A 22,976-nucleotide genomic window follows, 5' to 3' on the forward strand; every position below is an offset into this window, starting at 1 on the left:
CGCATTCCCCGAAGCATTTCATCGCTTGCTACGCCCTTCCTCGTCTCTGGGTGCCTAGGTATCCACCGCAAGCCTTTCCTCTTTTGAACCTCGCCTCTGTAACGGTTGGTCGGTAGTAAAAAGTCATAGCAAAACCGGTAGGACCCGGCCCTCCAATTCAGCTTGCTTCATGGATCAATAAGGGATTAAACTGGGGATCCGCCAATGAAGTGGAGACTCTGCAAAGTCGCATCCGAAGCCCTACCGAAAAGGGCATCGATCTTGTGAACGTCGTTCAAGTAATGCTAGTCCGCCGGACCTTGCCATGTCAACGGCGGCCTCTCCGTATGTGGGAGGTTAATCCAGAAGGGCGGCGGACTCTTCAGCACTTCTTTGGCACCACACACGAAGGAATGTGGAAATTATATTTTGGGGAACGAGAGCAATGGCCGGACACCACCGAAGATGTTGGCCTCGATTGTAATCATCCGGACACTGCGGTAAGTATCCAATTTCCGAACACCTTCCATCCAAGCATCTCTTGACAAGATATTGAACGACCCGTCCCTATACAGGACTGGATCAAGAAACCGGTGTTGATCTGGTGTCCGTCAACCCTTCCTGAAGACTCTACAACCGCCCTGCTGACGAGAATGCTGATTCCGACACCGTACCAGGTGCCTGCAGAGGGGGGCGAGAGCGGGGAGACCATAGGTGATACCCACCCTGAGGACGAATTAGACGCTGTGTTCGGGGAAACCAAAACCCTTTTGCCCAGGGGCAAAGGTGTAGAGGGGGCCCTCCATGGCAAGAAGAGGGCCGCTTCCGGAGGTCAGGAAGGCAAACCTTCCAAGAAAGGAAATCGCCATCGTTGGGCGTCTTGGGCCGGGCAAGCGACGTTGATGTAGAGCTTTATGAAGAGGACAAACCTCTGGCCAAACCGTAAGTGCAGCCGGGTATTTTAATCGTACCTCATTCCTTTCTTATTACTGAAGTAATCCTCCGACATACGTACGTCCTCGAAGGTTAATGCCTGGCATTTCTCAATCGTCTTCCTCCTCGGGAGACCTTCTTCCAGAGATGATGGAGAGTGACACGCCTTCTCCAGCCTCCTCGCCCAATAGGGCAGATGATTTTGAGGCATCGTCCCGGGGGGCTCCTCCCGATCAACAAGTAGTGCAGGGAACAAAGAAGGTGTTACCCGAAGGTGGTGCCTCTGTCATTCATGGTTCGGGAATCAAGTATGACGGCCCCGGACTATCCGATTTACAGCGGGAGACGATTCTGGAGGCGAGTGAGCGGATTCCTTCAAAGGAATGACGTACTCCGGGGGCGGTCTCCGGAGACCCAGAAGCGCTGGAAATGCTGACGGACATGCTGCGACAAGCGTCCGTTTCGGAGGAACAGCGTGCCTTTATGGTTACGATGGTCGAAAAGTTTCTATCCACGAAGAGCGGGTTGAACGAGGCCTTCATGAGCCTCCTAAGGGGTTTTGAGGTTTGTGATGTGATATTGCCAATGGAGTATTATTGCAGTAGCCCCTGAGACACGAATTGCCTTCCAAAGGAAGTGATCGGAGGATCGCAAAGATATGCTCGGGTACTAACCTTGATTTTACTTGGTATACAGGATGCCTCCCCTCCTGCGGCTACCCGAAATACGGAAGTGGCCGAACTGCAGCGAAAGCTGGATATTGCGAAGGATGACATTGCATTGATTAACAGGCGTCTTGACGACTCGCAATGTATATATTTCGAGCATTCCTTACACCAATGTGCTTGTAATTTAAGCCTCACTCCAAAAGGAGCTTTATATGAAATGTGCATGAATGCCGATGGTGCTGCCGCCGTGGAGGCCCTTCGGGCGGAGCTAGCCCGGACCAAGGAGCAGGCCCGGCTTAGTAATGCGGCTTCCAAAAAGGCATCGGCTAAGTTGAAAGCCGAACAAGCTGCACGACGCCAAGACAAGGAGAAGATGTCCACCATGGCGCACGAGTTAGAGAATGCGGCTGGCCGCTGTAAACTTCTTGAGAAAGAAAATAAAGCCAAAATGGCTGAACTTGACAAGGCCTTACGAGAGGCGAGAGAAGCGCGGTCTGAATCCAGAGCGGCCCGTGAGGAGATCCGGCAAGCTGGGGAGATTGCGGCCGGCAAGCCCTTTTTGCTGCAGACTAAGTTCGGCGATCCGAACTATGTTCAGCTTAACCAAGTATGGAGTTCTCCGGACAAATTTTTGGACTTACCGAAGAGTTCTTTCGATGCGGCGCAGTTTTACCACGCACAAGAGGGGTATGCAATGGAGAAGCTTTTCTGGTCACAATTCGGCGTGTCAAAGCGCCCTCTGTTGCTCAATGAACAGATGTCCCAGTGGGCCGAGCTTCATAGGATATCTGGCAACGCCATGAAGAACGTCATAATCCGGTTGTGGCCAAGTGAGCCTATTCCGAGTAGTTATTTTGGCCTGGTGCGGTGGCTTGTTGACGCGGTGCCACATATCGACGCTGTGAAGCGGTCGGCATGCATTGAGGGTGCACGGATGGCCTTTGCCCGAGTCAAAACATTTTGGGGAAAGATGAAGGCCATCGATGTTGCGGCGAGGAGTCCACCCAAGGGCAAGGACGGTTATGAGCCGAAGCACTATTTTGAAGACGTCTTAGAGGCCGCCCGCTTGATAGAGGGTCAATGCTCGAAAGACATAATGTTCGAGTGATTTATATAGTGGTTGTAACAGACAACTTTATAGTTAATCTATTTATATTTTGCTCAAAAGCTTGAATTCCTCCTGTGCGACCGTTTTAGTATAATCTGAAAGTTTCCAGTAATCGGCTTCTGCCCCCTCGTAGGAAATACGGGGGTGTTCGGAAAAGCATTTAATCACTCTTTATCCAACGTCTTGGTCCATAAAGGAGGTGATAATGCTGCGAACTAGGCAATCGGACTATAGGGCGTTAACACTTTCACTTAGCCATAGGAGTTTTATGGTGGGGCTACGACATAGCCCGTGGTATGTATACGGTGCATAGCGCCTTACATATATTAATCTAAAAAAGATCCCTCGTGTGACACGGAGAATCACTAAAGATTCGAATAAGTCGTCAAGTGGTTGACCAACTCTCGCCGCATCATGACAGTCAGTTTTCGGCTTTCTCTACTGAGGTGCTCATCTGGTCTAGGCTAGGGCACAATCGCAGTAGTTCTCCCTTTACTACCCTAGCCGATAGAGCGGAACATAGGGTAGCAAGCACAGGAGCCGGGCAACCCAACTATTGACCAAAGACAATGATTCGGAGCTGATGCATATAAGGCCGCACTTGCGACGCCGAAGTACGCTATAGAGTTGTTCGGACTTTTACTGGCGACTCGTTTGCTCCCATACAGGGCCCCTGGCAAGTTATGATAAGGCTCGTCTTGTAAGGCAGCCGTTACGGCCGGACTCATTGTAGAAACAGCATGGAATATTAGTTCAGATAAAGTTTACTGGGAGCGGAGCAATATGCCAATGATAAATATATATAAAGAGTAAAGACCACAACCCAGCTATTTGACATGCGCGGGGTTGGGAACAAAGGAGAAAGGCATAGTACAGGCTCAAAATAAAGAGTGTGGTGTACAAAAGCTTATTTTGGACCTCCTGTCGCACATCTGCGCCACCCGTCCTCGGGGAGTGGAATCCTTAACGAGAGTGGCCCCTCAGGTGAGTGTACGGATCCAAACTCCGATAGAGTCCGACGTAGATGCTCTCCGATGGTCACCTGTTTTTAAGAGATAATAAAGAAAAGTACGGAAAACGGATAAAAAACGTTACGGGAATGCTTGCAGGGTTGTCCGTATTGTGCTTCCGCCGATGCCCATGGTATCTTGAGCGCGTAGTGATGTACGCGTGGTGTAAATCTTGCTACTATAGTGGGTGGGTGGCGAAAGCCGAATTGCTATTTCTGTTCCGGGAGTGGTCGAACTTCGGAGGGAAACTGTTTCTGGCCCTTGGTGTTCGGCTGGCGAGCCGCTCCGTCGTCTTTATCGCCTGGTGGCCTCCTCCCCTTGTGCTTGGCGTTAAGCTTGCCTGCCTGCTTAAAGACCCAACAGTTTCTGTTGGTGTGATTAGCTAGCTTATCAGGGTGACCGTGAATTTGACAAGGTTGGTCCAATATCCTATCGAGGGTGGATGGTCCCTCCTAGTTTGCCTTAAATGGCTTCTTCCGTTGACCGCTGTGTCGGATAATCTTTCATTATTGTTGCGACTGTTGTGTTCGGTTCGTCGTGGCTTGCCGTTGCCGTCTCGGATTACGGAGGTGCCCGGGTCACTGGCGTTGTTGCTTTTACGAGCGAACCAGTTGTGTTCTCCCGCGCAAAAGCGGGTCATTAGAGCGGTAAGGGCTGTCATGGATTTGGGTCCTTCCTGGCCGAGGTGACGCGCTAGCCATTCATCCCGGACGCTATGTTTGAAGGCCGCCAGGGCTTCCGCATCCGGACAGTCAACAATTTGGTTCTTTTTCACCAAGAACCTAGTCCAGAGCTGCCTGGCTGACTCGCCGGGCTTCTGGACAATGTGACTCAAGTCATCGACATCTGGTGGCCGGACATATGTTCCTTGGAAGTTGTCCCGAAAGGCGTCTTCCAAATCTTCCCAGTTGCCAATAGAATTTTCTGGCAGACTGTTTAGCCAGTACCGAGCTGGCCCTTTGAGCTTGAGAGGTAGGTATTTAATGGCATGAAGGTCGTCTCCGCGAGCCATGTAAATATGAAGGAGGTAATCCTCAATCCATACCGCGGGATCTGTTGTTCCGTCGTATGATTTGATGTTAATGGGTTTAAACCCGTCTGGGAATTCGTGCTCCATTACCTCATCGGTGAAGCGGAGAGGGTGTGCGGCTCCTCTATGTTGGGCCACACTGTGAAGCACCTCCGGCGGACTCCGCTTACGGTTTTCGGACCGAGTGTGGCCGGTTCTATAGTGTTCGAATAGATAACCATCGTTACTGGTCGGGGCATGTCCCCGCGATCTGGGTGTCGGTTTTGTGTGTCATGTTCTACCCTCCAGGTCTTGTTGGATGTCGCGAGTGTTCCCCCGAGCTGCTTTATTCTTGCTTGGGCAGCCGGATAGGTTGGTATGGTGCTCTGCTTGCGCTGCTCCTTTGTCCGGACCAAATTGTGGCCGGCCCACTGCGTTGATCGATGGTGATGTGGGCTCCAACGCCCTGCCATCGTATTGAGGGAGCCACCTACTCTTGGGATGGCTTTCGTCTGGGCCACTAAGGCCATATTCTTCAGCGGCCAGGACCTCTGTCCATCTATCATTGGGCAAATCCTGGCTTGCTTGAAGCTGCAACTGCTTCTTCCTTAGGCTCCTTGCGGTGGCTATAAGCCGGTGTTTAAAGCGTTCCTGCTCGAGAGGTTCCTTATGCACGATAAAATCCTCGTTGCCGAGGATCTCCTCTTCCTCGGAGAGTGGGAGATAATTGCTGTCCTCCGAGTCTCCATATGTGGCATGTTCACCAGGGTTGTCTTTCCTGCTTTCCTGTTCCTCCTGTCGGATTCTACCTCAACAGGGTTTTCATTGTCCGGAGTGTTGTCTTTTCTGGTGCTAGCAGTGTTTTCTCTTGGGCGATGTGACTTGGAGCGGCGACATGGGTGCCGGTGTTTGGACTGTGTACCAGGAGGTTTATTCTCGACTGGATCCTCCTTGTCATCGTCAAGAGCGTCGTCGGGTGTGTCTATCATACACACGTCATACCAGAAAGTTGTCATCCCGTGTCTAGCGGGTAGAAAGCTCTGGCCCTGCCCCTCATCGTCGTCCATACCGTCGATGTCTTCGGAGTGGGGGTCAGCCGTGTTGGTTGGGTCTTGAACGGTGTCTATGAAGTGGGTGGCGGGTGGGAAGCAAAATTCTCCATCATCCGTCGTAAGTTCGAACCGAACATAGTTCGGCGACGAGTCATCTGCCAGGGATAGGCTTTTTAATGAGTTTAGTAGGTCGCGCATGGGAGAGTGTTGGAAGACATCCACGGCGCTGAACTTGAAGATCGATAATCAATCGAGTTGGGTATCCGCGGGCTCGCAGGGTTCGGAACTCGACACCGGAGAAGAGTCCGGGGTTCCGTTGATGCAGATGTCGTACGAAGTGGAATCTGCGAGCGGCTCCAACGCCGCAGAATCGGTAGCCCCCGCGATGGGGTTGAGCTTCCCATCTTCGGACGACTTGATCAGCTCCGGATCTAAGGCCAGAGTTGCTACAGGAGCTCTCTCCTGGATGCGGCCTGATGACAGGTTTAAGTCATGTTCATTGGGGCGACGGGGAGCGATTGCCGCAGTCTTGAATCCATCGAAGATCAAGTCTCGACGGACGTCCGCAACGTAATTCAAGCTTCCGAATCTGACCTGATGGCCAGGGGCGTAGCAGTCGATCTGCTCCAGATGGCCAAGCGAGTTGGCCCGCAGTATGAAGCCGTCGAATACGAAGATCTGTCTAGGGAGAAAGGTTTCTCCCTGGACAACGTCATCACCGACGATCGAAGGGGCCATCGAGTCCTTTGCCGACGGCACAGTGGAACTCTCAATGAAAGCACCAATGTCGGTGTCAAAACCGGCGGATCTCGGGTAGGGGGTCCCGAACTGTGCGTCTAGGATCGATGGTAACAGGAGACGGGGGACACGATGTTTACCCAGGTTCGGGCCCTCTCTATGGAGGTAATACCCTACTTCCTGCTTGATTGATCTTGATGAATATGAGTGTTACAAGAGTTGATCTACCACGAGATCGTAATGGCTACACCCTGAAAGTCTAGCCTATGTCAATATGGTAATGAGTATCTCTCTATCCGGACTATGCTCTCCGGTTTATATAGGCACCGGGGAGATCTAGGGTTACATGGGGTCGGTTACATAAGAGGGAATCTTCATAGTCGGTTGCCAAGCTTGCCTTCCACACCAAGTAGAGTCCAATCCGGACACGGGTACAATCTTCGGCCTTCATGTCTTCACAGCCCATCAGTCCGGCCCAACGAATAACAGGCTAGACGCCCGAGGACCCCTTAGTCCAGGACTCCCTCACCCGCCCCGTCGACGGCTTCTGCGGGCTGGTGTTACCCGTTGCCGCCTTTCCAGCCGAATGGTGCCGGCTACGGCGCCCTCCTTGCGCCACCGCCCGTCGGCAGTTATGGTCTACCAGTCCCGGCGCCGCCCAACGGGGGCTTCCCGCCGCCGCCTTCCCTCGGTAGTTATGGCCCGCCCGCCCTGGCGCCGCCCTACGAGGGCCTCCCGCCGCCGCCGGTACCTATGTCATAGGACCCCACCCTCCTCGCCGCCCAGCACTCTGCGTCATCGCCGAGTAGCTCTGTCGGTGGAGGCGACTGGTACATGGACTCAGGTGCTACTGCGCACATGACAGCTCATCCCGGTAACCTAACCTCCTCCACTACTATTCGCACACCCACTCGTATCACCGTCGGCAACGGCTCCTCCTTACCTATCACTCATATCGGTAGCACTATTTCTCCCTCCACTTCCACACCCATTACTATGTCTAATGTTCTTGTTTCCCCTGAATTAGTGACAAACCTAGTTTCTGTTCGTCGTCTTACTAGTGAGAACCCACTTACTGTTGAATTTGATGGTGTTGGTTTTTCTGTGAAAGACGCCCGTACCCGGATGATCCTTCACCGATGTGATAGTCCCGATCAGCTCTACCCCGTGCACGCCGGTGCCTCCACCTCCACACCATTCGCCCTTGCCGCCGGCGTTGACCTCTGGCATGCTCGCTTGGGCCACCCCAACCCCATAGTGTTACGTCTAATTCTTAGGAGTTTCTCTTTCTCATGCAACAAGCTTGACGAGCACTCTTGTGAGGCCTGCCGCTTAGGCAAGCATGTTCGTCTTCCCTTTAGTGCGTCTACCTCAGTTTCCACTTTTCCGTTTCAATTGCTTCATAGTAATGTTTGGATGTCTCCCATTGCGAGTAACACAGGCTATCTATACTACTTGGTGATCCTAGATGATTATTCTCATTATGTGTGGACTTTTCCTCTTCGTCGTAAATCCGATGCTTTAGCCACACTCACCGCCTTTTATTCCTATGTCACCACCCAGTTCGGTCGCCCCATACTCGCACTCCAAATTGATAACGGAAAAGAGTTTGACAACGTCGCTCTTCGCACACTTCCCGCTTCTCACGGCACCACCTTCCGTCTGACCTGCCCCTACACTTCCCAGCAGAACGGCCGCGCTCTTAATGACTGCGTTCGCACGTTACTCTTTCACTCTAACGTGCCCGCACGGTTTTGGCTTGATACCCTCGCTACCACCACTCTCTTAGTTAACATTCGTCTGTGTCACCCTCGGTGGAACTACGCCCCTCACCACCTTCTCTTCGGCACACCACCGTCCTATGATGGTCTCCGCATCTTCGGGTGTCTCTATTATCCTACCACCGCGTCCACGACGCCACACAAGCTCGCACCACGATCCGTCCCATGCGTCTTCCTTGGCTACCCTCCTAACACCAAAGGTTACCGGTGCTATGATCCTGTCACTCATCGTGTGTACACCTCGAGGCATGTGTACTTTGTCGAGACGGTGTTCCCTTTTTTCAGGTTCCTCCGGCTTTGGTCTGCGCCGGCCCCCGCGCCCCCTTCGTGGAGCGATGCGAGGCGGCAGCCCCCGGCGCCCCCCCGGCACGGCACCCTCTGCCACCACCACCTGGCTTCGTGACTCCCTCCCCCGAGGTCGAGTCCGAGCGGGCCCCCGGGTCCCCGTCTCCCTCATACGAGGTTGAGCCCGGTACCCCGCCCGCCCACCCTGCGACGGGCTCAACGTCACCCTCGCCCGTCACCTCTTCCGCCGCCGGCTCGGCCGCCGCTGTGGCCTCCGCCGCCGTGGCACCCGCCGGCCCTGCTGCCTCGCCACTTGGCGTGACTACCCATGCCCGAGCCGGAGTGCTTCGGCCCAGCACGCGCTACTCCGCCGACGAGTATGTGTGTGCGGCCTCGACATCGACGCCATCACCCGTTCCCACCTCCGCTCGTGCTGCCCTTCGGGATCCCCACTGGCTAGTTGGGATGCAGGAGGAGTTCGACGCCTTACAGCGCAACCGCACGTGGCAACTTGTTTCGCGACCCCTCCGTGCCAACATCATCTCTGGCAAGTGGGTGTTTCGCCACAAGACTCGCCCGGACGGTTCTCTCGAGCGCCACAAGGCTCGATGGGTGGTTCGTGGTTTTCGGCAGAGCGCGGGCGTGGACTTCACCGACACCTTCGCCCCGGTTGTGAAACCGGGCACGATCCGCGCCGTCCTTCAGCTGGCCGTCTCATGCGCCTGGCCTGTGCATCAGTTGGACGTTTCCAACGCCTTCTTGCACGATCATCTCGCCAAGCAGGTGTTCTGTGAGCAGCCTACTGGTTTCGTCGACGCCGAGCACCCCGACTTCGTATGCTTGCTCTCCCTCTCTCTGTACGTGTTGAAGCAGGCGCCTCGGGCTTGGTACCAGCGTATCGCCGCCTTCCTGCAGTCTCTGGGCTTTAGGTCCACTCGCTCCGATGCCTCACTCTTTGTGTATCATCAGGGAGCTGACACTGCATATCTGCTGCTCTACGTCGACGACATCATCCTCACGGCATCCACCCCCGATCTCCTTCAGTGGCTGACTGCTCGTCTTCGTGGAGTTCGCCCTCAAGGACTTGGGGCCCCAGCACTACTTTCTTGGCATCGAGGTGATCCGCCGGGCTGACGGTTTCTTTCTGCATCAGTAGAAGTACGCCCACGAGCTCCTTGAGCGTGCCGGTATGCTTAACTGCAAGCCGGCACCCACCCCCGTCGGCACGAAGGCGAAGGTCTGTGCTCTGGAGGGGTCTCTCGCATGAGATGGAAAGTTTTATCGCTCTATTGTCGGTGCTTTACAGTACTTGACGCTTACTCGCCCCGACCTGCAGTATGTTGTTCAGCAGGTGTGCCTCCATATGCACGCCCCGCGTGACTCTTACTGGACACTGGTGCAAAACATCTCTCTACATGTTGGACGGCGGCCGGGTGGCGCGCGTGTCAGACTTTGGGTTGTCGCTGATGGGGCTGCCGAAGACGGAGGAGGCGGGCGCGCAAGCACATCCAACACACCATCCATGAAGTCCGTCGGCACGGTAGGGTACATGTGTCCTCTGCTGCCTCGACGTCGACGCCTGAAATTAACAACAAGGAATCTCACTCAGATCACATTACACAACGAGACGATCGAGCAACCAGGCGCAAACAAATAGAGTGCACACCTTTCTTTCTATCTGTTGTGGATGGGTATATTCCGGCGCCCCAAGATCGCGTCGGCGTTTCTGAAGGGCTTCTTCGCGCCGTGGACCAGCATCCGTTACTCAGACTTGTGCATCGACGGCGACACAAGCAGCCGCCGGGCCAGCCGGTACTACCCACTCGCGTCGGCCAGCGCCAACGATGACGAACTCAAGAACAGAAGCAGCAAGAAAGCAGAAGTGGCAGTGTCACTGGACGACATAACCTGTTGGAAGAACTCATCTTACTTGGGGGTCGGGTCGGCGTGGTATGTGCAACGAGGAATGAAGGAAGGGTGGTGGGTGAGGTGTGGCGTGGCGTGGATGGAGCAAGGATCGAGAAGTGATGCTTCTGCGTGCAGTACCGACCCGACCATGTCTGAGGCATTCTGGAGGGAGGTCGGGGAGCAGCGCGTCGTAGGTGTACAGTGAGACCAGCAGGAACGTGATCTCCGTGTCCAGGCGCTCCGCCTGCTCTCCGTCTAGTGGCATCGACCGGTGGTGTGGGGCGGAGAAGTGGAATGTGCACCGGATGTGGCGCTCGTCCACCATGAAGTCCTACTCCAGGGTGCTCATGGCGAGCGCGGGGTCCCAATGCACCAGCTCGAGGACGTGGAGCCCATTGGGGTCCACGGCGATGCGGAAGTCGTCAGGGAAGTCGCGGGCACGGTCCCGAAAGTCGTCGAGGCGGCCGAGCACCGTGCGGTAGTGGTGGAGCTTCGCGAGGGGCACGCGGCAGTGGGTGGTGAGAACGAGGAGTTTCCGGACGGCCAGCACCCGCGCGGGGAGGGAGCTCCTCGTGGACGCGGCGCTCCTCCTCGAGGAGCGAGCACAAGAGCGACGTGAACATGAGGTGCAGGACGGAGCCCATGGTGGTGCGGTGGAAGAGCAGCGGTTGGCGGGCGGAGGCGCATGAGACGCTGCGGCCGCGAGGGAAGCCGAGCTCGCGATACAGCTTGTCGGCCTCGGCAAGGGGGATGCGGTGCGGGGGCGGGAGGGAGGCCATGAAGGACCGCACGCAGGAGAGGAAGTGGAAGGCAGCGTCGCGGTCGAGGACGGCGTCGACGGCCAGCACCCGGCGGTCGTTGTCGGGCTCGATGGGCGCGATGCGCGGGCTGTTGAGCTTCTTTAGGAACTTCTTCGCCGCTTGCAGGGGTGCAGCGGTAGGAGCGACGCCGTTGCTTCCGCGATCGTGGAAGCAGACGCAACCATAGGCACCGGCACTGGGGCTGGGACGAGAGCTCTCGCGGCAGAAGAGGTGGCATGGAAGAGGCGGTCCGACCAGGTGGGGGTCAACTGTTTTGCTCATTGGCATTTTTTGCAAAATAACCCTGCTTTCCTGCGTATTCAGGCGGGCGGAGAGGAGATGGCAGTTAGCGTAGCGTGCCACGGGTTGACCATCACCAAGTCAGCAGATACGTAGAGCAAATGGTATAATGGACCATGTGTGAACCCCTGGAGCAAGTTTAAGGATTGTATTTTGGGTATTCAGAACTATGGAAACTAAAATGACTACCAGCGCAAGTAATAGGACCTACAATTATTTTTTCTCTATTCAAAGTAAGTTTCATCTCATCTCGTAGGGTTTGAGGACACCTTTTACTAAAGAAAACTGAAGAGTTAGCCATATTAACTTTCTGTACCGAGGCACTATAGTATGTATCCAACAGAGATACCATCAAACTAGCACCCTCGCTACTAGCCTAGACGAACAGCAGGCTGCCATCTGCAAAGAGTAAAAGGCTTAATAGTGGTGCCGACCCTGCCACTTTAATCCCATTGATTTGAGATGACTGGTTCTGACTTTTTAGGAGTCACGAAAGGCCCTCTGCTGCCAACAAGAATAGGTAGGGCGATATTGGATGTCCCTGACAAATACCTCTTGAAGGTCTAAACTCCTTGAGTTTTTTCCCATTGAAAAACGCTGAAAAACTTACTGACCTCACCATTCTCATAACAAAAGCTATCCAAACTAGTGCAAACCCAAACTTACTCATGATGGCCTATAAATAGTCCCACTCTAGGCAATCATAGGCTTTCATCATATCCAGTTTTATAGCACAAAAATTGTTCTTCTTCGTTGTATTACTTTTCAGGAAATGAAGACACTCATATGAATATATAATATTGTTTGTTATCAATCATCCAGAGACAAAAACTGATTGTCCTCATATATGATATCAGGTAGGATCACCTTCAACCTGTTAGCCAACACTTCCGATGCAATTTTATACACAACATTGGAAAGACCGATGGGTCTGAACTCTGTTAAAACAGTAGGAGTAGTTACTTTTGGGATCATGACAAGAATTGTGTCATTTATTCCTTCCACATCATGTTCACCTTTGACTGGGCTCAAAGGTGAACTCTCTCGTAGTTGCTAGTGATGAGGGGGCTGGGATAAGGTCAAGTCAGAGTAGCTGAGCCCATCATGGGTTAAAGACTATGTTCGTCGGTTTGGACTCTCAGCCAACGTTTCTAGCAAACCGACGTGGCACTTTCCTTACCCAGAGATTGGCGCAACCATATCCGTCGGTGATAGGTGCGTTTGCTAGGAATAGCATGTAAACAAACAAGTTTTAGGGGAACTAGCACGACCCTAAACGGGTGGCTTACCTCTCTTTATATAATAGGTAGACAAGTACCATAATGTACAAATATACATGGAAACCGAAACCTATAGAGAGTCTAATACCCTCCCTCAATCACAACCATGCTATGAGTTCAGCGGCTTTAGATTGAGGGAGGGTATTAGACTCTGTATAGGTTTCAGTTTCCCTGTATATTTGTACATGTATTGTACCTGTCCAACCATTATATAAAGAGAGATACGCCACCCTTTTAGATTGCGCTGACATCCTTCAAACTGAGGGAGTGGTAGTGGCTTCGTGAAGATATCAGCTAGTTGATCTTTGGAGGAGATGAACTTGATCTGAAGTAGCTTGTGTGCAACACGTTCCTTACAAAGTTATAGTCAACGTCAATGTGCTTTATTCTAGCATGAAACACTGGATTAGACGAAAGGTATGTGGCACCGATGTTATCACACCAAAGAACTGGAGGTTGCGGATGTGAGAGCCCTAACTCTCATAGTAAAGATTGCACCCATGTGATCTCAGAAGTGGCATTGGCTACAACATTATATTCAGCTTCAGTACTACTACGAGCACACAAAAAAAACACTTCCGTGTTGATACGTGTTTGTCACATTATGTCAGGTTTTCTGTCATGCATGTACATCCATGACGATTTTATGACAGAATCAAGATAATCATACATGTGCTGACGTAGAAGTGTTCCATGACAATACCAAAATTATCATCGCGAAAGTGTCCACTTCCGTGACGATAAATGATGCATCATAGAAGTGTTTTCGTCAAGGGTAACCGACACGTGGCATCAACCATAATGGGTCGCCATTAAGCTATCGAGTTACGGTTTGGATCCGATAACCCGTTAAGAGACCCGACCAATGGGGATTTTCAATGTGTAAAATTCGCATTCGCCAGATGATCCACGTGTCAGCTCATCGTTGGGACATATGTCATCCCTACTATGGACGGAAGACGCCAATTATATGTGGACACGTGGCACAGCCCAATAGTGGGCCATTTAAGGTAAAAAGGCCGGCCTAGCTAAAGGCCCACCATATTTTTCAGACACTAGTGGGTCGGTCGTGAACAGCCTGCCATGTTTTTGAAAGTGCGTTAAGTCAACTAGGGGGGGTGAATAGGCGATTTTTATGAATTCTTCACTGAGGAATTTCAGGGTGAGGAAATTCCTAAGAAAAGAACTACTTGCAGCGGAATAAGTACTCATATGCAAACATAACAGAGCATAAGCATGGTCATCATAATGAAATGAAAACACGCACAGAGTACAGAAAGCGTAAACACAGGATAAACAGGATGAAGACAAACAGACTGAATAAATTGAACTAAGGAAATTGGGAAAGTCTTAAGTCAAAATCTTCGAACAGATATGAACAGGCACACAACACAGTAATGAGGAAATGGAAGAGCTGAGGAAATAGAACCAGTAGGCTTGGTGAAGACAATGATTTGGTAGACCAGTTCCAACTGCTGTGACAGTTGTATGTCTGGTTGGAGCGGCTAGGTATTTAAACCCGAGGACACACAGTCCTCACCGTATTCTCCTTGAGCTAAGGTCACACAGACCTCGCCCAATCACTCGTGGTAAGTCTTCAGGTGACTTCCAAACCTTCACAAACTCGGTCACTCGGCGATCCACAATTTCCTCTTGGATGCTCTAGACCATGACGCCTAACCGTCTGGAAGATGCACAGTCTTCAAAGGTAACAAGCATCGGATCCATGCAGGATCAATCTCTTCAATGATGCTCAATCACTTTGGGTTGTAGGTGTTTGGGTTTGGGTTTTCCTCACTTAATGATTTTCGCTCAAAGTCCTCGGAGGATGGGATGCTCTCAAATGACAAGTGTCAGTTTCTCTCGGAGCAGCCAACCAGCTAGTGGTTGTAGGGGGCGGCTATTTATAGCCTAGGGAGCAGCCCGACATGATAAGACATAAATGCCCTTCAATGATATGACCGTTAGGTGGGTAGATATTTTGGGACAGCTGGCACGTAGCGCAGCAACGGTCGGAAATTTTACTATCAAATTCCTCAGGGCTATCATGTTCCTCACTTGTAGGCAATCCGCACTGGCGAATTCCTAACTCCTCAGTCAGAACAAATTCCTCAGAGACCAGAAGAACTTCGTCTCTGTCACTGAAGAAATTGACTGAGCTGTATGAGATTTCCAATGGCTTCACTCGAAGGGATTGGTAGGTGTAGGATTTTGAGTTGAGCATCACTTGGAAATTTTTCCTTAGTATTTCCTCGACCCCCTTTAACAGTACGGTGTTTCCTATGACTCAAGGAAGAGAAAATGAAGCTACGAAAACAAAAGTCTTCACGCTTCATGTTCCTCGAATGAAATCCAAGTCTTCAGGGTCACACCAATTTCTTCACTTTCAAAGTCTTCAGAAATCCAAAGTCTTTAGTTGAAGACATTCATTCTTAGGGGTCGACTTTCTGTGTAAATATCAAACTCCTCATAGACTTATAGACCTGTGTACACTCAAAAACATATTAGTTCCTTAACCTATAAGTCTTCAGTACACCAAAATCACTAAGGGGCACTAGATGCAGTTACAATCTCCCCCTTTTTGGTGATTGATGACAATACAGGTTAAGTTTTCAACGGGGATAAAACATATGAAGTGTAAATACTGATACTGAGGAATTTGATTGCAAGATATAGAAGAACTCCCCCCTGAAGATGTGCATAGTGAGGAATTTGCTTTTGAAGCAATGCACACTTGAAGAGTAGAATCATGGAGATCTCCCCCTATATCTTGTAATTCATACACGCATTTAACTTATGATATGAAGAATTTGAAATGCATGATGAAATATGGTGACTGATGTAATTCAGCATGCGTGCATTAACATATATGAGGAGTAAGCATGCAGAAGAACACAGCAAAAGTATCAGACAACCATCGGGTTTAAGTTTACACATCGATCCAGCAAAGTCTTCAAAAGAACGAGAGTTGTAACTTAGCAAAAAACGCCCATATATGTAGACCAGCTTGAAGACTAACTCAAATTTCTCCCCCTTTGTCATCGAATGACCAAAAGGATAAAAAAATGAGGACTAACGCCCCTGAAGAATATCATGTTGATGGAGGAGCGCCAGCGTTGTTGGGGTCGGTTGTTGTAGTAGGGCCTGCCGCAGTGTCGTCCAAATCTTCATGCTCATCCGTGTCGCGTGGTGAAGAATATGAGCTGGCCACCAAGGAGGGAACTTTGACTTTCTTGAATTTCTTCGCTGGTGGTGAGACCAATCAATGTCGTGCTTGAGATCCATTTCCTTCAGATCTTCTTCACCATAAAGATGTGACAGAACAGCCCAGGTGCGACCGAAGAGTTCATGGAGGTAGTAATGTTTTTTCTTCACTGCATTGTGTGTAGCAGTCATGTTGTGAAGAATTGAACCAGACTGACGCTTAACCCATTTGTGGTTGCGATCGACCTTCTGGTGAAGACTGAGTAGAAGCTCACGATCAGTCATCACCCTTGGAGCTGTGCCTTGAGGATTTTGCGTTGAGGCATTAGCGGCAAAGTCATGAGTGGCAGAGTCATCATTGGTGGAGTAGGATGCAGCTTTGCGGAACTGACCATCCAATGGACGAATGCCTTCATCAATAACAGCAGTGGCCTTGCCTTTTCATCAGCTGAGGAAAATGTCCGTTTGAGGACTTCAATGGGGGGCAAGTAGCTGAGATGATTTTGAAAGTCAGCCTTCTAGTTGAGTGAAGACCTTGTTCTGAGGAATTTCATAATCCAAGGAGCGTAAGGCTTCAACCTAAATGGAGATAATGCAACATTGGCCAGAGTCCTCATGAAGAAATCATGGTAGTTGACAGGAACACCATAAATGATGTTGAAAAGCAGATTCTTCATGATGCCAACAACCTCTTCATCATTCGAGTCATGGCCTTTGATTGGACTCAATGTCTTCGTCAGAATGCGATAGACAGTCCAAGGCACATACTGCAATTCCTTCACGAGGAATTTGGTCCTTGGGGCTTGACCGGGCTTCAGTGGCTTCATCAACACTTGCATATAGTGATCTCTAAGCTCAGGTTCATGATATATACAACGAGCACCTTCATGGGGAGGACTGACAGGCAGGGCATGAAGCAATTCGGAGGTCGGTGCTTTGAAGTGAGTATTTTCTGTCATCTAGTCCAATACCCAAGAGTTAACATCTGTAGCATTTCCTGTGATGTGTAGCGTTGCATAGAATTGAAGGATTAGCTCTTCATTCCAATCAACAATATCAGTGCAGAAGTTGAGCAGTCCAGCGTCATGAAGAACACTGAGGACTGGCGTGAAGCAAGGCAGTGATTCCATGTCCACGTGAGGAATATGCTCATGGTCGTAGACTTTGTCTTTGTTGAAAAGCAGTGAAGAATAGAAGTTGGCTTGGCTGGCAGTCCAGAAACGCTTCCTTCTAAGACGAGCAGAGTCATAAGGGTTGTAATCAGTGAAGAACACATGTTCATGGAAGAAGTCATCAGCCTTGAAGTTTTGCTTCTTGGAGAAAGGATCCTTTGGTTTGGGTTGAGGAGTGTCAATCAGTTGCATCACAACCTCAGGAATCACAATCTCAGGATCCACAGGCTGAGGAATTTCAGTTCCTTCTTCAGTTGCGGCCTGGTTCTTCAATTCTTCAGTAGCTTGTTCATCAGCACTAGTGGCTGGAATCTCTTCATGAATAGACGGAGTGGGTGAGGTTCGTCAGAGCCCATTTGAACTTCAGTATGCACTGGGGACTGAGGAATTTGTTGCAAAGGAGTGAACAAAGGAGAATTGGGGTGCTGACGTTCCCAAAAGTCATCATTCATCACAGGTGTTGTGCTCCCAATGTCCACATCCTCATCTTCTTCACTCATTTCTTCAACGCCGGCCTCTTCAGCTGTGAACTGAGGCATGGGCGATGAGACAAACTGGGGTTGAAGGGATTGTATCTACTACAATTTCTTCGTCCAACTGCTCTGAGGAAGCAGCAGAAGGAACATCTTCATCGGATCCGCTTGGGATCGCATAGTCTTCACCAAAGGGAACGAGTTCCTTTGATGGCATGCATGAGACTGGACCAACATCAATTGGATTCTCAAAAGAGCTTGTCAATTTCTTCATCTTCTTCGGAGCTGAAGATACTGATGAAGTTGATGCTTTCCTTTTCTTGACTGCTGCACGCTCCGTAGCCTTGGTCTTCTTAGCTTCTGATGTAGAAGGAAGAACTGGACTTGGTGTAGGTGCGGGAGGAGCAGAGGAAATTGGTTCTTTTTCTTCAGGCACAACTGATGCAGTTGCCCTGGCATGATCAGTTTCTTCAGGCACAACGGTTGAAGCTTCAGCTGGCCTAACTATTTCTTCAGGCACAACACTAGTGGTTGCCCTGGCAGTGTCACCAGCAGCTGCAATGCAGTCATCAGCCCTAGTACTAGCAGTTTCATCAACAACCTGATTTTCATCAGCGGTGCTGGCATGTTCTTCAATCGGCTGGGAAGATGATTCAACCTGAGGAATTTTAATGTGCATTGGAGCAACATTTGAAGAAAATCCTTTCGCCAATTTGACAAATCTGACTTTGGCTGCAAGCCAGTCTGCATGGTAGGTGTCAAATTCATCACTGAGGTTTTTGATCTCAGTTTGAGCAACAATGAGTTCATCAGTGGTCATTTTCACAATGTTGTTCTTCAGAAGGCGCTCCTTCTTGTACTGCGCCTTCTTCAACTACCTGGCCTTCTCGAATTTCCATTTTTCTTCGCCTATGAAGGCGGAAAGCATGTGACTTTGACCAGGAGTAAGATTGAAGTCAGGCATAGGAGTGTTGGGGTCCTTGTGCTAGAGATCAATGTACTCAAGGATCAGCTTTGGATCCAGCATCAACGGCACATTATTGTCTTTGGCTCTAGCGGCCCTGTGCTGCCTGTCTCTGATGATTTCAGCGAGTTCTTCATCAACAGCTTCGTCATCATCAGACGACAGTTTGAAGGCGACCTGCTTCTTGTGAGGACTTGGTCGAGAACCTCGTCCAGCAGTGGCCTTAGTCTTCAGCAGACTGGGGCCAATTGAGGAATGCGGGGGAGCTGAAGAACTTGCAGAGGCTCTAGAGGCAATAGAGATGCCTGTTGTCCTTTGGCACGAGGCGGGATGCACAGGTGCTGAGGATTTGGAAGGAGGAGGTGAGGACTTTAGAGGAGCTGTGCAGCTTGAGGAATTTGCCTTGTGGGCTTTGCCGAGCTAGGCCATGAGGGCATTGCAGATAAGCTTGGCTGTGAGGACATTGGTGCAGAAGCCTTGGGCTTGTATGCGGGCTTCTTGGGCATAGCCTTCTTAGGCTTGCTAGCAGAGGCCTCAACAGCAGCAGTAACAGAATCTTCATTGAATTTCTTCACTGCTTCTTTTGCCACTTTAGCTAGCTTGGCTTGACGCTTCGCCCATTCCTTTGGAAATTCTTCACCTCTTCTGATCTAGAGGGATCAGCTTCTTGGCCTGGTGCCAATGGAGGTCTTGGGCATGGAGGGTGTACAACGAATTTCTTCATGTACTTGGGTGTAACGTAGCGATATTCCCTCCATTCTCTTGCCCATCTCCTCTCTATCCTCTGAATGCGCACTTTGCACTCATTCTTGGTCTCCTTGCCATGTTTGGCCTATTAGGAGTGCAATATTCATCATAGATATCCTCAGGGATTTCAAACGCAGTGTTGAGTTCCCATTTCTTTCCTCCCTTCTGAGGTTTCTTGCCGTCAGCCATTTTCTTCTGCTGAGGAATCTAAACAATAGAATTCTCTGAAGAGGTATGCAACTTTTCTTTGAGAAACACTGCAAATGAGTTAAGTTGATGAGAGCCTAGAGATTCAGCAGCGGACATGAGTACTTGTGAACAGAATATAGTTGCGAGGAATTTGGAGTGGTCATATGCATTCTTAGAAGTTTTTGGAAAAAAACAAGTTTGAGGATTTTGACCAGATGAGTCTTGAGGAATTTCACTAAGTGTTCTTTGACTTAGGTTCCAGAGTTGTACAGATCGAAAATCCACACAATTGAGGAATCTTGAAGAAAAATGTTGCTTAGGGAAACAGATCAAGAACAGATGTAGAGTAAGGTCTTTTGTGTGTGAAGATTTGAAGAATGAGCACCTTTTGAAGATTTTCTAGAAAACATCAGAATCAACAAGGGCAGTAAAAGCAACTTTTAATTACCCTTGACGAAGAACACAACGAACTATGAAGTGTAGATTTAGAAGTTCGTCAGTTCAGATCTTCCACGCCCTAACTTGGCAGAGGAAGACAGCTACGACGGCGGCAGAGTGAAGAAATCCGCGGCCGGCGCGAGTACAACGGCGACGAGGTCGAGGCAGTGAAGCTCTTCCTCACTGGAGACGATGGAAGTAGCGGCGGCGCTAGGTTTTGAGAGCTCGAGCGAGGGAGCGAGGTCGAGCGGAGTAACACCAAAGTGAGAAGGGAGGGGGTATTTATAGCCATGGTGAAAAACTGCTCGCCTGAGGAAATTGGACGAACGTGCCCCTGACCCTTCTCATTCGCGTGACATGTGTCACCCACGTACTGAGAGGTGGCGATCGTGTGAGATCGTGGGTGAATAGATAAGTCCATCGTGGAATGTGGAAAGGTTTGAGCGGCAAGAGCCGAAAATTCAGATAAGATAATTTTAATGTTTCGTTCGCAAATTCTTCAGCTGACAAGGACACGGTGAAGATTTTGAATGAGTTTCAAATAGAACACACATGAAGAATTTGTGAATAGACTGGGTTGAGTTTAGCATAGAGAGGGAAGGGTCTGATCACATTCACTTAGCAGAAAAGGCAAACTGAAGAATTAGCAATAAGTGAATGTTGTAGAGGACATAAACTCATATATATATTTATATATTTATATATTTATATATATAGCCAATGAAGAGCAACAATGGAATCAGTGAAGATAATGCAAAGTTGAAGAAATTGAACAACTGAGGAATTTCAAAAAAGAGGAAAAACTCAAATTGAGGATTTTTCAACTTTTGGTGGTGGCGTGACCCACCGTATAAGAATGATGATTTCAGACACCGCGTACAATTGTCGTAGGGTTCTGAGAATCTAATTCTTCGTTAATTTCTTCACACTTAGAGTGTTAGTATTCATTGATTGAAGAAAAACGTTTCTTCGTGTGTTGCACATCTAAGTCATCAATTTTGCATAAGTGTTAGGATGTGTGTCCTTTTCAAAGGACATTCGAAGATTATAGGATATTTAGCTCACACCACAACTTGCTAAATCTCTTCTCATCCAAAGGCTTTGTGAAGATATCGGCTAGCTGTTCTTCAGTCTTCAAATGCTCAATAGAGATGTCGCCCTTCAACACATGATCACGAAGAAAATGATGACGAATCTGAATGAGCTTTGTCTTCGAGTGCTGAACTGGGTTATGAGAAATCTTGATGGCACTCTCATTGTCACAGTAGAGAGGCACATTCTTCACGTTGACACCGTAGTCCTTGAGGGTTTGCTTCATCCATAGCAATTGAGCACAGCAAGAACCAGCAGCAATGTACTCAGCTTCAGCAGTAGATAGTGATACGCAGTTCTCTTTCTTTGAGGACCAACAGACCAAGGATCATCCGAGGAAATGGCATGTGCCTAATGTTGACTTGCGGTCCACACGATCACCAGCATAGTCAGAGTCTGAATATCCAATGAGATCAAAAGTCGAGCCCTTGGGATACCATAATCCAAGTGTTGGTGTGTGAGCTAGATATCGAAGAATATGCTTTACAGCCTTATGGTGTGATTCCTTCGGTGTAGCTTGAAATCGGGTACACATGCAAACACTAAGCTTAATATCTGGCCTAGATGCACATAAATACAATAAAGAGCCAATCATGGAGCGGTATACCTTTTGATCGAAGTCAATACCATTTTCATCAGTGCACAGATGGCCATTTGTGGGCATAGGGATTTTGACGTCTTTGCAATCTTGCATGCCAAATTTCCTCAGTACATCCTTGAGGTATTTCTCCTGAGATATGAATATGCCATTGCGCTGTTGACGAATTTAAAGACATAAGAAGAATTTCAATTCTCCCATCATAGACATTTGATATTCTTCACTCATCATATAGGCAAATTCATCACTGTAACGTTGGTCAGTACAGCCGAAGATGATATCATCAACATATATTTGGCACACAAACAATTCACCATCATAAGATTTAGTGAAAAGAGTTGGGTCAAGTGAACTGGGTCTGAAGCCTTTCTTCATTAGGAATTCCTTCAAAGTATTATACCACGCCCGAGGGGCCTGCTTGAGGCCATAGAGGGCCTTATTGAGTCTGTAGACTTGATCAGGATGCTTTGGGTCTTCAAAACCTGGGGGTTGAGCAACATATACTTCTTCCTCAAGCTTACCATTGAGGAATGCACTTTTCACATCCATTTGATATAAGATGATGTCATGATGGTTAGCATAAGCAAGTAATATGCGAATAGCCTCAAGTCTAGCAACAAGTGCAAAAGTTTTATCGAAATCAATTCCTTCAACCTGTGTGTAGCCTTGAGCTACAAGTTGTGCTTTATTCCTCACACTACTGGAATCAGCTAATTTGCCATCTGCCAGCTCTTTGCCGTCTGCTAGCTGACGGCAAAGAAGCTCTTTGCCATCAGCTACCCAAAAGCAGACGGCAAAGAAAAGGCTGACGGCAAAGAAGCTCTTTGCCATCTGCCACCCCCCGCTCGTTTGAAAAAATCTTAACGGCCCACCTCTTTGCCGTCCGCTAGCAGACGGCAAAGAGGGAGGGGGCCCCACTGACGAGCTGCTTAAAAAAAACTTAACGGCCCGGACGGCAAAGGGGGCGGACGGCAAAGATTTAACATATCTAACGGCCGCGCCCCACCCCGCCCTATTTCTCTCCCTGCTCTTCACACGCGCGCCGCCGCCCCCACCACTCGCCGCCGCCCGGTCGCCCCCACCACCCCGCCACCCCACCGGCCCCCCGCCCCGTCGCCACTGCCGCCCGGCGCCGTCGCCCACCACCCGGCGCCCCACCGGCCCCCCACCCCGTCGCCCCCGCCGCCCTACCGTCTCGGCGCCGCCGCGCCCCGGCCCCCCCGCGCCCCACCGCCCCGGGCCCGGCGC

The 22,976-nt window shown here is 50.0% G+C and overlaps 1 pseudogene; it reads right to left on the bottom strand.

Moving 5' to 3' along the window:
- Positions 1 to 9,974: 9,974 nt before the first annotated feature.
- On the bottom strand, positions 9,975 to 18,520 carry LOC123171091 (uncharacterized; annotated as a pseudogene).
- Between the last annotated feature and the right edge of the window lie 4,456 nt (positions 18,521 to 22,976).

This window comes from Triticum aestivum, chromosome 7D, assembly GCF_018294505.1.
Source record: "Triticum aestivum cultivar Chinese Spring chromosome 7D, IWGSC CS RefSeq v2.1, whole genome shotgun sequence".
NCBI classification, from domain to species: domain Eukaryota; kingdom Viridiplantae; phylum Streptophyta; class Magnoliopsida; order Poales; family Poaceae; genus Triticum; species Triticum aestivum.